This window comes from Nicotiana tomentosiformis, chromosome 7 (genome assembly GCF_000390325.3).
Source record: "Nicotiana tomentosiformis chromosome 7, ASM39032v3, whole genome shotgun sequence".
Taxonomy (NCBI): domain Eukaryota; kingdom Viridiplantae; phylum Streptophyta; class Magnoliopsida; order Solanales; family Solanaceae; genus Nicotiana; species Nicotiana tomentosiformis.
Genome location: NC_090818.1, coordinates 130,397,956 through 130,411,148, shown reverse-complemented (window position 1 = coordinate 130,411,148; position 13,193 = coordinate 130,397,956).

Sequence of the window (13,193 nt, the reverse complement as noted above, 5' to 3'; positions counted from 1 at the left end):
TTAATCTAACGTTTTTTATCATTTGTATTGAATTAATCCGCATATCCTTAAAACCACATATAAATTCAATTGTTATCCATTTTTTAGGGTAAACAGTTTGGCGCCCACCGTGGGGCTAAGGATAATAGTGACAATTTGATACAAATTTTCATAACACACTCTTTTTTACACTTGTTCTTTGAGCTTTTAGTTCCACATCAAATAAAAAATGTCAAACTCCCAATCTGCCCATTTGAACGTTGATTCTGAGTCCGGTCACCATGGCGAGAACAACAACGTGGTGTCCAGCAACGAGGTGCCCCCTGTTGACCCTAACGGAGTCCCAGTCGCGGATCCGATCGATGCTATCTCACACGTGGCTGTCGAAGCAAACTTGACTTGACCCTGAAAACAATATTCGCGGGGGAGCCCGATCGATAGCCCGGAGTACATATGACGGCGAAGGTGATGGGATTAACTTGTGGCTGATATTCGAAATGTTACAGGCTCAACATGCGGCAATAGCCCAGTTGCAGAACCAAAGTCGCGCCTCCAGCAGAGTTGAGCCCGAACCATACCAGGAAAACACTCGCAGAAATGAACCGGTCATAAAAAGGCCGGGCGAAGCTCAACCCGGGACCAACCCCGAGATAATAAAGATGCTTGAGGAACTGACAAAACGGGTGGAATCGGGAGAAAAGAAAATCGAAGCCAACGACAAAAAAATGGAGACCTATAACTCCAGGGTCGATCAAATCCCAAGAGCACCACCGATACTGAAGGGCCTGGATTCCAAGAAATTTGTCCAAAAGCCTTTCCCTCCGAGCACAGCTCCAAAGCCGATCTCAAAGAAGTTCCGTATGCCCGAAATTCTGAAGTATAATGGAAAAACTGATCCAAATGAACATGTGACCTCCTACACGTGCGCCATCAAGGAAAATGATTTGGAAAATGACAAGATCGAATCCGTTTTGCTGAAAAAGTTGAGAGACCTTGTCAAAAGGAGCTATGATATGGTATCACAACTTACCCCCTAATTTTATTGACTCGTTTGCTATGCTTGGAGATGCCTTTGTAAAAGCGTACGCCAGGCCCATTAAGGTCGAGACTAGGAAATCAGACCTTTTCAAAGTAAAGCAAAGAGAAAACGAGATGCTCAGAGAATTCGTGTTGATGTTTCAAATGGAACAGGTGGATCTGCCTCCGGTCGCGGACGATTGGGCCGTTCAGGCATTCACCCAAGGACTCAACCCCCAAATCTCATTGGCTTCGCAACAGTTGAAACAAAATTTGATAGAGTACCCGGCGGTAACTTGGGCCAACATCCATAACAGGTACCAATCAAAAATTAGGGTCGAAGATGATCAGCTCGAGGCCCCTTCCGGATCCGTTTATCCCATCAGAACTAGTGACAGATCCGAAAGAGTCGTCGATCATGAAACAAGATTGAACAGGGATATGTATCAACCATACAATGGAGATCGAAGGGGTAATGGGCCCGGACACAAGATTACTCACTTGAAATAATAGTTTACTGAAAAATTACTTTCACTCTACTATTTTATTCATCAGTTATTATATATTAATTTTATTTCGCGAGAATTATAAAATTAATATATGAATAACTTAGAGATAAAATATATAGACTTGGTAATAGAGTAACTAAAAACCATCATTTCAGCACAGTGTGAAATGTAAATAAAAAGTTTCAAGCCAAGAATATATAAAAACTGAGATAGTATTATAAAATATATCAAGCTTTATCAACTATCCCAACGAAAAAAAATTACTCCATTATGGAGTAAGAAAAGCTAAAAAAGATATTTAGAAGACTAGAAATATTTAAAAGATTAAGAAAATACTTTTACTATAAGAAAAGAAGACTAAGACTAGTTCTTGTCTTACAAAGATTGGATCTTCTTATACAAAGAGAGCTTGCTATTTATAGGAAAAGATGAGTAGCTTTTGTCATGTTTCACCTTTGCGAATGTGAAATCCATGTATGCGAAGTGATCTTTGTATATGTAGATTCCATATATGCAACTATGTCACTTGTGCTTCACTCTTGACTTCATGAGTTAGTCTTGCAAATGTAGGTTCCATGTATGTGAATGTGACCTTTGCAAATATAGATTCCACACATGCATATATGACTCTTTTGCTTCCATTCTAGACTTCATGATTAAACTTGCAAATCTAGGTTCCATGTATGCAAATGTGACCTTTGCGTGTATAGATTCCACATATGCATCTATAACTCTTTTGCTTCCATTCTTGACTTCATGAGTTAGACTTGCAAATGTAGGTTCCATGTATGCGAATGTGACCTTGCGTATATAGATTCCACATATACAACTATGCTCATTTTCATCTCTAATTATCTCTTTCCATGCCCATATGTATATTCCATATTTGCGAATATGAAGATGATGTGTGCAACTGTGGCTTTGCTTTATTCTCTTGTCTTTTAGCCTCTTTCCTTCTTTTCATAATTTCTTCTTCCTACAATATTTATTAGAAAATATGCGAGGATTGGATATCATTATTCATATTTTATTTTAAAAACTTATTTTTTACATATGGAATTACATGAATAATTTATATCCATTATTTTAGCCATTGTTATCTGAAAAAAGCTTGAAAAGTATGAAGAAAGGTTGAAAAAAGAAAAGTCAAGTGCGCTGATTTGGGTAAAAATTAGGTAAAAACTTGCAACTTACTGAGAAGTATTGAAGAACGGAGATAAAAATATTAGAGTGTGAAGAAGGGTAGTGATTTCCTGAAAACTCGAAGGTAGAAGCTTGGCCAAAAGTTAAAAAATGAACAAATGAGGAAAGTATTTATAGAGGTTTTGCGCCGTTTCGCATTCAGGGATGACCTGCCGATGGCTGACGTGTGTTTGAAATCATAACGACACGACAGACGGGACGTTTCAGATTCTTTGTCGTTTCTGTCACGGCATATTGAAGAAGGAATCGAAGTGCATATGTCGTTTCTCGTCGTTTCAGTAAACTTACTCTCCGAGAAACGAGGGGACTATCTGTATACGGGTGAAATCGAGCCCGTTGGACACCTCTGTCACACCTCCTTTTATGCCCCCAAAAAGATAATGTGTGTTATGGATGGTGGGTTAAAGAGTATTTCCAATTAAAGTGATAAATTTGAGTAGGGATTATTTTATTTACAGAGTCGCCACTTGGAATTATTTTTTTGGGTGTTCCAAGTCACCTTTTATTTGAATCCCTAGTTAAAGGAAAGTTTGACTCTTTTATTATTGGTCTGCGAAAATAAAGTCCGGGTAAGAAATTCTGTTGACCGGGGAAAAGGTGTAAGGCATTCCCGAGTCCCGTAGTTCTAGCATGGTCGCTTTATTGACTACAACTTGGCTTGAGTTGATTTTGGATAAACTATGATTTATTTATTTCCATGTTTTATCTATCCGCTTTTGAATGCTTGATTATTCGTAATTAAGGATTATCTTGAAACGAGTCACGCGTACATGTTCCCATTTTGTTTGGCGCATTAAAAATTATGTCATGCGTGGATGTACACAATTGAGAACACTTTTATTATTATTAAGATTGTTCCGTCAGAGTTGCGAGAACGCATACATTGCCTTTAATTTTGGAAATCGTAATAACGTCACGCGAACGTATACATAATCACGATAATTTGATTAATTAAGAGCGCGCCTAAAGCATTCTACGAATATTTATGAATTATTATTTTTCCTAAATTTGAGATTATTACAAGGCATGAGAATTATGGAAGGAGTTATTTTGGAAGTCAAGAAATATTTTAGCAATTTAAAGTATTGACATGTAATCCATATATATTTAGAGATATTTGCAACTTAATTAGTTCCTAGTATTATATCTTTTGAGTTATTTTGATATCTATTAATTTATAATAAATGAGCTATCTTATAACTCAACTCAATCACATTATTACCGTCGGAGCCCCTTACCCATTTAAATCTAATACTTCCTAAAGCATTTCTTTACTAAAGTCTAAAAACTCCAATTTAATATACTAACTCATGAGCTAAAGGAAATCCATCAACGTAAATAAGCAACTCACAATCTCAAACATTCATTAAATTACTTTCAAATAAAATAAAGATGCCAAAAAGAATAATGAAATAATTAAAGGAAATTATCCAAAGAACCAGTCAACATACCAACCAAGACAAATATTTTAACTAAAAGGGACAGAAATATATAGCCCAAAGCATTGTTAAAACTATATCCGGAAAGAGTTGAATTAATATATATATCAAGATAACGAACAAAAGAACACGCTAACACAGAGTAATGCTGAATGAACTGAAATAAATTAAGGGAAAAAATAGACCTTTTATTGCTGGATTTTTCAGCGTTTACAATGAAAAGGAGCTCCAGAAAAATGCAAGTTCAAAATGATCTACGAATGAGAACTCCACCGAACCCGGTGACCTCGAGCTGAGCCTCACTCTAGTGGTGGTTTCCGGCAGCATTTGGTTATAGATTCGAGGTTCGTCTGGGTTTTCGTAAGTGTTTTAAGGGTGGTTATTGGACTGTAATTTTCAGCTGGGTTTTGGGTTATTCCAAATGTGGAGAGAACTGGTCGAAGATGGCAGAACTCCGACGAAACACCGACAAGGCAGGGAACTAACAGAGAATGGCTTACATGACTAATTTTAGGTAGTTTATGGTGGTTTTTCAACTGCTGTATGAGAAAGGAGAAGCAGACAATAAAGAAGATGAAAAGTTTTTGGAGGCTTTGGCTGTGCGTTAATCCTCTCTTTCTCTCGTTTTCTTTTCCAGATATGTATCTCTCTCCCCTCTCCTTGAATTGGGGGTTGTTTTTAATGGGCAGGGAGAGTGGTATGGAGTTTGTGAGTGGGGACAAGCATGGGGGACAAGGGAAAGTAGAGAGGGGACAAAGTGTGGGGGGACAAGCATGATGGCAAGCATGGGGGACAAGAGAAAGTGGAGTGGGGACAAAGTGTAGGGGACAAAGAGTGGGGACACGCGTGGGAAGATGGGAGCGAGAAATATTCAAGCACGGTAAAAAATTAGGTGCTCACAGCATGCCCCTCTTTGCTTGGAAACATTAAAAGTTTTCAGGCAAAGATAAAGTGAGCAGTGTGACTAAGTTTTGACCATATCGTTATTCAAAAGAGGAAGAAAATAAAAGAAAAGGTGCAACCGAATCCTGGTTTTGGACAACCTACATATCCCGGGTTATAAGTGAATCAGGTCGCATGTAGTTCAAAAAGAATGATGGAGTGATGAGTTCAAAAGTCGAGCTAGGTTCCGTCGAGGCTCCGGTCCGGGGCCCTGTTATTACATCAAAATCTAAAGGAACTAAACAAGCCTATCAGCTATAAGTTACAAGATTCCTATTTAGAAGTCTTCTAAACCTTGATCTTCAGTCTTGACTGGTTGTTCATGAAGACTCTGATCTGAACCTTGATGCTTGCTAGCTGTAGGTGCTAGTTCATTCTTCTACGGCTTCTTCTGAGCAAAAAGGGAAATGTGAAGCTCGTAACTTCAGTCATGTTTTGAGCAGTCCATATCATTTCCATCTGCTTCTGCATTTGGATTCACTTTTTTTTTCCTTTTCTTTTCTTTATTTTGGATTCAGACTTCTTCTTTTGTTCATCTCGAACCTTGTGCCTCGAGGTAAAACCTGCTCAAACATTACAACAAATAAAAGAACGAAATTTTTTCTGCCCCAGTTTTCACTAAGAAAAATTTCGTGAGTTATTGTAACAAAATTCTAAACTACTTCTTTATTAAAAGCAAATAAAAAAAAATTAATGGTATACCCTGAAAAGGTCATGATGATTTTTTTTTATTGTCCTAAAAGAATGTCTCAACTAAGGATTTGTGTACCTTATGTTGGGAAAATGTGGTGAGAGAATGGGATACCCTATATTGGCAATGATACCAGGGAGTGGTGTATCCTGCATTTAAAATCAAATCAACTAGGGAGTGGTGTACCCTATGTTGGAGAACACAGCTAGGAATTGGTGTACCCTATACTGGTAAGGAGATCAGGGATTGGTATACCCTATGCTGGTAAGGAAATATAATCAGGGGATTGGTGTACCCTGTATTACTGAGAAGAAAATGTAAATAGAGGTTGGCACCCTGTATTACTAAAAAGGAAATGTAACCAGGGGTTGGCGCCCTGTATTACTAAAAAGGAAATGTAACCAGGGGTTGGCGCCCTGTATTACTGAAAAGGAAATGTAACCAGGGGTTGGCACCCTGTATTACTGAAAAGGAAATGTAACCAGGGGTTGGCGCCCTGTATTACTGAAAAAGAAATGTAACTAGGGGTTGGCACCCTGTATTACTGAAAAGGAAATGTAACCAGGGGCTGGCGCCCTATATTACTGAAAAGGAAAATGTAACTAGGGGTTGGCGCCCTGTATTAATGAAAAGGAAATGTAACCAGGGGTTTGCGCCCTGTATTATTGAAAAGGAAATGTAACCAGGGGTTGGCGCCTTGTATTACTGAAAACAAATGCTGAATCCCCTTGGCGAAAAGGTTCTACCAGGGTTAAACTATGAAAAGAAAGCCTCGACGAAGAGTACTTCTACTCGGAATATGAGTTGTATCCCCCTAGGCTAAAAGTTTTTACCCGGGTTAAACTGCGTAAAACAACATGAGCGAAGAGTACTTCTACCCGGAACCATGAGCTGGATCCCCCTAGGCGAAAAAGGTTCTACCTTGGTTAAGCAACGTAAAACAACCTGAGCGAAAAGTACTTCTACCCGGAACTATGAGCTGGATCCCCTAGGTGAAAATGTTCTACCTGGGTTAAGCTACGTAAAACAGCCTGGGCGAACAGTACTTCTACCCAGAACTATGAGTTGGATCCCCCTAGGAGAAAATGGTTCTACCTGGGTTAAGCTACGTAAAATAACCTGGGCGAAGAGTACTTCTACCCGGACCTATGAGCTGGATCCCCTTCGGTGAAAAGGTTTTGCCTGGGTTAAGCTATGAAAATGAGAGGTATGGACAGTAGTGATGCATGCTGAAGATTTTAAGGAGCTTACATTTGGTGACATTCGTCCTTTGAGAACTGTCATTCTGCACTGTTTTGTTCCTGCTTCAAACAAAGAAAATTTGTGAGTTTTTAAAGTGGTGGTCGGTTTGTGGCCTTGATGCATTGAGGAGTTTGAGTTCACGGACACCCCGTTGTCGAAGAACTGATTCTATCAGAGTGGTACCGAGATGCTCGGATACTTTGTATCATTTTCTGGAGACTTTGTCTTTCTGACGTCTCCCCTGGCTGTTTCATACCCGGATGTCCACGGTACCATTAACCCTTGTATCTAAGGCAAAGCAATTTTTCTTTAAAATCAAACCTAGTTGTCTTGCACTCAGAACCAATTTGTGTCTGTAGTGCTTATCAACTTTTCTCATGAAGCAAGTATTGCTTAGGCGACCTTTTTAGTTTCTTTGAGACACTTTGTCCGCCTTATCAAAAGAGATCACAGATGGATTCCTGCCTTCGTCAATGCCGTATATGCTCCAAATTATGCTCGGTATTACGGAAAAACTGTAGACAGTTTTGCAGCCATTTTTGCTTTGCTTTTGATGCAAGATTAGACCGAAAGGGAATCTAAGAAAAATTATGGAAAATAATAGAAGAGCAATTGGAAGTGAAAAAGGAATTGTGTCTAAATAAAAGGTGTCCCTTTCGGGGAGAGAAATAAGGAGACTTATCTGGAGATATGTGCCGACTTCAATGAATCATGACATGCATTTTGGACTGGACGCCTGATCTGTCTGAGCTGTCTAATTCTCAAAATACGTCACAAATGTTCATCTTGAAACTGTCTTGGTTGTGCTCATGCCGGAGCATCGAAGACCCTCATTCGGCTAGTAGCGCCCTTTGCGGGTTTTCGCTAACTGACCTCTCTCATTTCTCTAATCACAATAAGACTCTTGCATTTCTCTGCTCACTGTTGCCTTACAGTGCTCAAACGGGTTTTTACCGATAAGACTCTCTCATTTCTTCTTTTCTTTTCTTTTTTCTTTTTTCTTTTTCATGCGGAAGGTTGGCCAATGCCCCTGGCATGGGGACTTCAAGTATTCTCAAAGATCGATCAGAAATTCTTAAAAGAAAAAGGCGAAAAGAACCTTAAACTGAATTACAACTTTTGGAACTGTTTCTACGGGAATACCGTAAGATAAAAACAAACTTCTGTCCCAGTTTTGGAGTATTGGGAATATGGATTTTTGTTGCGATGGGACCGAACCCAGGGTAAGGCTGCCTACGTATCCTTTCGGAATCAGCTCGGACGTAGTTCAATGACTCAAAAAAATGGTAACACTTTTGGTAAGAAAAATGGAAAACAAGGAAGAAAAATACAGCTTAAAAGGGGTAACAAAAGGGTGACACTTGCTTGGAATAGCGAGTAATGGTAGCCTTCGTCATCTCGATCTAAGAAAATCATGTGTGAAAGTTCCACAGTGGGTATATATCAGACATAATATCTTTTGACTGCATCTGCATTAATAGTCATGTCTGGTACCCGTCCTTCTTCATCTACCAAGTGCAAGGCCCTTTTGGTAACACTTTCTTGATGATGTAGTGTCCTTTCCAGTTTGGGGCGAACTTTCCTTTAGCTTCTACTTGGTATGGAAGAACGCATTTCAGAACGAGTTGGCCTACCTCAAAATGCCTTGGATGCACTTTCTTGTTGTAAGCGCGCGCCATTCTTTGCTGGTATAACTGGCCAAAGCACACTTCTGCTAGCCGTTTTTCATCAATCAGCATTAGTTGTTCTAATCGGGTCTTTACCCATTATGTATCTTCAATCTCCGACTCCACAATGATCCGAAGAGAGGGAATTTTGACTTAAACCGGTATTACAGCTTCCGTCCCATATACCAACAGATAAGGAGTTGCACCAACAGATGTGCGAGCAGTCGTGCGGTATCCCAAAAGAGCAAAAGGCAACTTTTCATGCCATTGTCTCGAACCTTGGATCATTTTCCTAAGAATCTTCTTGATGTTCATGTTCGCTGCTTCAACGGCTCCATTGGCTTTTGGCCGGTAAGGGGTAGAATGGCGATGCATAATTTTAAATTGCTCGCATACCTCCTTCATCAAATGACTATTGAGATTGGCTGCATTGTCAGTGATAATGGTATTTAGGATACCAAAGCGGCAGATGATGTTGGAATGAACAAAGTCTACCACTTCTTTCTTGGTGACTGCTTTGAAAGTGACGGCCTCCACTCACTTGGTGAAGTAATCAATTGCAACCAAAATGAATCTATGCCCATTTGAAGCCTTTGGCTCAATTGGCCCAATAACATCCATTCCCTAAGCAACGAAAGGCCAAGGAGAGGACATGGGATGCAACTCCGAAGGTGGCGAGTGAATCAGGTCACCATGAATCTGGCATTGGTGACACATGCAAACAAAACTGAAGCAATCTCGCTCCATTGTAAGCCAATAATACCCTACACATGGAATCTTCTTCGCCAAAACATATCTATTCATGTGAGGTCCGCATAAACCCGAATGCACTTCACTCATGATCCGCTCAGCTTCTGTGGCATCTACGCATCTCAACAAGTTCAAATCTGGGGTCCTTTTGTACAAAATTTCCCCATTCAGGAAGAAACTGCTGGCGAGCCTCCTTATAGTTCTTTTTTGATCTCCCTTGGCGTGCTCTGGGTATTCTCTCGTTTTCAGGAATCGTTTTATGTCATGATACCATGGTTCACCATCTGGTTCTGTCTCAATTGTATTGCAGTAACCGTGTTGATTCCGAACTTGGATTTCTAGTGGATCGATATGGGTGTTTCCCGGATAAGGGAGCATCAAGGCTAAAGTAGCCAAAGCATCGGCTAGCTCGTTGTGAAACCTAGGAATGTACCTGAACTCGATGGATTTGAATCTTTTGCTCAAATCTTGTACACATTGTCTGTATGGAATAAGCTTGATGTCTCGAGTCTCCCATTCTCCTTGGGCTTGCCGGATAAGCAAGTCAGAATCTCCCATAACCAATAGTTCATGCACATCCAGATCGAGGGCCATTTTCAAACCCATAATACAGGCTTCGTATTCTGCCGTATTATTGGTACAGAAGAAACGAAGTCTGTCCAATAGGTGAGATGAGGATTTCCCCGATCCCAACTCCTTTGATATTGACAGCTCCATCAAAATACATTTTCCATAGAGGGTTGTCGTCTGGAACTACTTCCTCTATTGAGTTGACCTCTTCGTCTGGGAAGTATGTGGTAAGTGGCTTGTACTCATCATCAACTGGATTCTCTGCCAAATGATCGGCCAAAGCCTGTGCTTTCATTGCAGTGCGAGTGACATAGACGATGTCGAACTCTGTAAGTAGGATTTGCCATTTTGCGAGCCTGCCGGTGGGCATTGGCTTTTGGAAAATATACTTCAGAGGATCCATTCTGGATATGAGGTAAGTAGTATAGGCCAAGAGATAATGTCTCAACTTCTGAGCGACCCAAGTCAAGGCACAACATGTCCTTTCTAAAAGGGTGTACTTAACCTCATAATTGGTGAACTTCTTACTCAAATAATATATTGCTTGTTCCTTTTTTCCTGTCGCATCATGTTGCCCTAGAACGCATCCAAAGGAATTATTCATCACCGATAGATATAAAAACAAAGGCCTACCAGGTTCAGGTGGGACCAATACATGGGGTTTTGATAGATAATCTTTGATCCTGTCAAAAGCATTTTGGAAATCGTCCGTCCACTTGATTGCAGCATCCTTTTTCAGCAATTTAAAGATGGGCTCGCACGTGGTTGTGAGCTGAGTAATGAACCTACTGATGTAGTTCAACCTTCCGAGCAAACTCATGACCTCCTTTTTGTTCTTCGGGGGTGGCAGATCTCGAATGGACTTTATCTTAGATGGATCCAATTCGATGCCTCTCCGACTGACTATAAAACCGAGGAGTTTCCCAGATGGAACCCCAAACACACATTTGGCTGGATTGAGCTTAAGGTCACACCTTCGAAGCCGTTTGAAGCACTTTTTCAAGTCATTCACGTGATCAGCATGTGTCTTTGATTTTATGATGACATCATCGACATATACTTCAATCTCTTTGTGCATCATGTCGTGAAAAATGATGGTCATGGCCCTCATGTAAGTTGCCCCTGCATTCTTTAAACCGAATGGCATGACCCTGTAACAATAGGTACCCCACGGAGTGGTGAAAGCAGTCTTTTCTGCATCACCCTCATCCTTTAGAATTTGGTGGTACCCAACATAGCAATCCACGAACGACTATATCTCATGCTTTGCGCAATTATCTATAAGAATATGGATGTTCGGCAAAGAAAAATTATCCTTCGGACTTGCTTTGTTCAGGTCTCTGTAGTCAACACAGACTCTAGTTTTTCCATCTTTCTTTGGCACGGGCACAACATTTTCCACCCAGGTGGTGTATCGTACGGCTCTGACAATATTGGCGCTCAATTGCTTCATTATTTCCTCTTTGATTTTATCACTCATGTCCATTTTAAATTTTCGCTGCTTCTGTTGGACTGGTGGAAAATCAGGATACGTGGGAAGCTTATGAACCACTAAATCGGCGCTTAAACCAGGCATATCATCATAAGACCAGGCAAACACATCTCTATACTCAAATAAAAGTTGAATCAAGGCATCTCTGGTTTTTTGTTCAGTGTGAATGCTTATCTTTGTTTCTCTAACTTCTTCATGACCTCCGATATTAATTGGCTCGGTTTAATTGAGGTTGGGCCTAGGCTTATTTTCAAATTGTTCCAACTCTCTTTTTATTTCATCAAAAACCTTATCTTCATCATATTCGACCTCTTGATGCATTATTTCGAAATTAGACATCTTTTTGAGATCTGGGCGTGAATTCCGCATGCATGTCATGTTATTAAAGCCGGCATTAACAAAACTGAAATGGAAATAAAATGGCAGGAATTAGGAAAAGGAAAAGATACAAAATTTAATACGAAACTGAACTGCATTTCATTGAATTTGAAAGGATAGAAGGGTTAACGTCAAAATAAAACAATCATACTAAGATATTTGGATTACAACCCTGAAAGTAACCCAAAGTGCAAAAGAAAGAAACTGCAAAAGTCAACTACCAAGACTCCTTCCTTGTGGGGAGAGGAGTTGCTTCCCAGTTATTGAGCATGGTGTCTGGGCCAATTAGTTGCATATCGGCACGACTAGTGCCTTCACCAGCCTGGATCATATTCACTTCACAAAATATCTACCTGAGGCCATGGAAAATTTCATCAATGTTTGCATGCGCCGTGGAATTTTGACCATGTTTGAATCGTGGCTCGACAAAAGTGTAGAAAATGTGAGGGATAGGTTGCTGCAAGACCCACCCGTACTTTTTGCGGTGCTTGGCTTTGTCTTTATCCGCTTGTGTTGGCCTGAAGCCTAAACCAAAAGTACCCTTGTTACTGAACGGAGAAATGGGTTCTGAAATTCCTTGCAATGATGCCCCCAAACCTTTTCCTGGCTCATAACCTTGTCTCATCATAAGTGCAGCCACCATTACAGATGTGGCGGAGAGACGCGGATGTAGAATTGGTTTTCCTTCCTCAACATGGTCCACAGCAACCACTTCGAAAGCCTGATAGACAATAGACTCACATCCTTCTTTGGCCTCAATACATGGGATTAACGAGTCTTTATAAATGGATGACTCGTCTTCTCCGTGAACAATAATTTCTTGCCTGTCGTGCTCGAATTTGAGCATCTGATGCAAGGTGGATTGCACAGCTCGGGCCGTATGGATCCATGGCCTTCCAATATCAACAGGCCCAATCGTCATGGTGAGGTTGATCTCCCCAATGGTATCTCTCGCTGAGCCATCAAAAGCCCAGATGCGAACATTGCTGGGTCGGATCCTGTCTGTATTGATCTTCATACTTTGCAAGGTAGAGAGAGGGCATACATCTACACTCGAGCCTCCATCAACCATGACTCACTTCAAATAATGCCCATCATATTTGAAAATCAAGTGCAAAGCCCTATTGTGACCGGATCCCTCCTCAGGAAGTTCATCATCAGTAAAGGAAATTTTGTTCACCTCAAAAAATCTATTGGCCATCTTCTCTAACTGATTCACGGTGGTATTCTCTGAGACATTTGCCTCGTTCAGGATTTTGATTAGTACACGGGCATGCTCTCCTGAGTGTATGAGCAGAGATAACAGAGAGATTT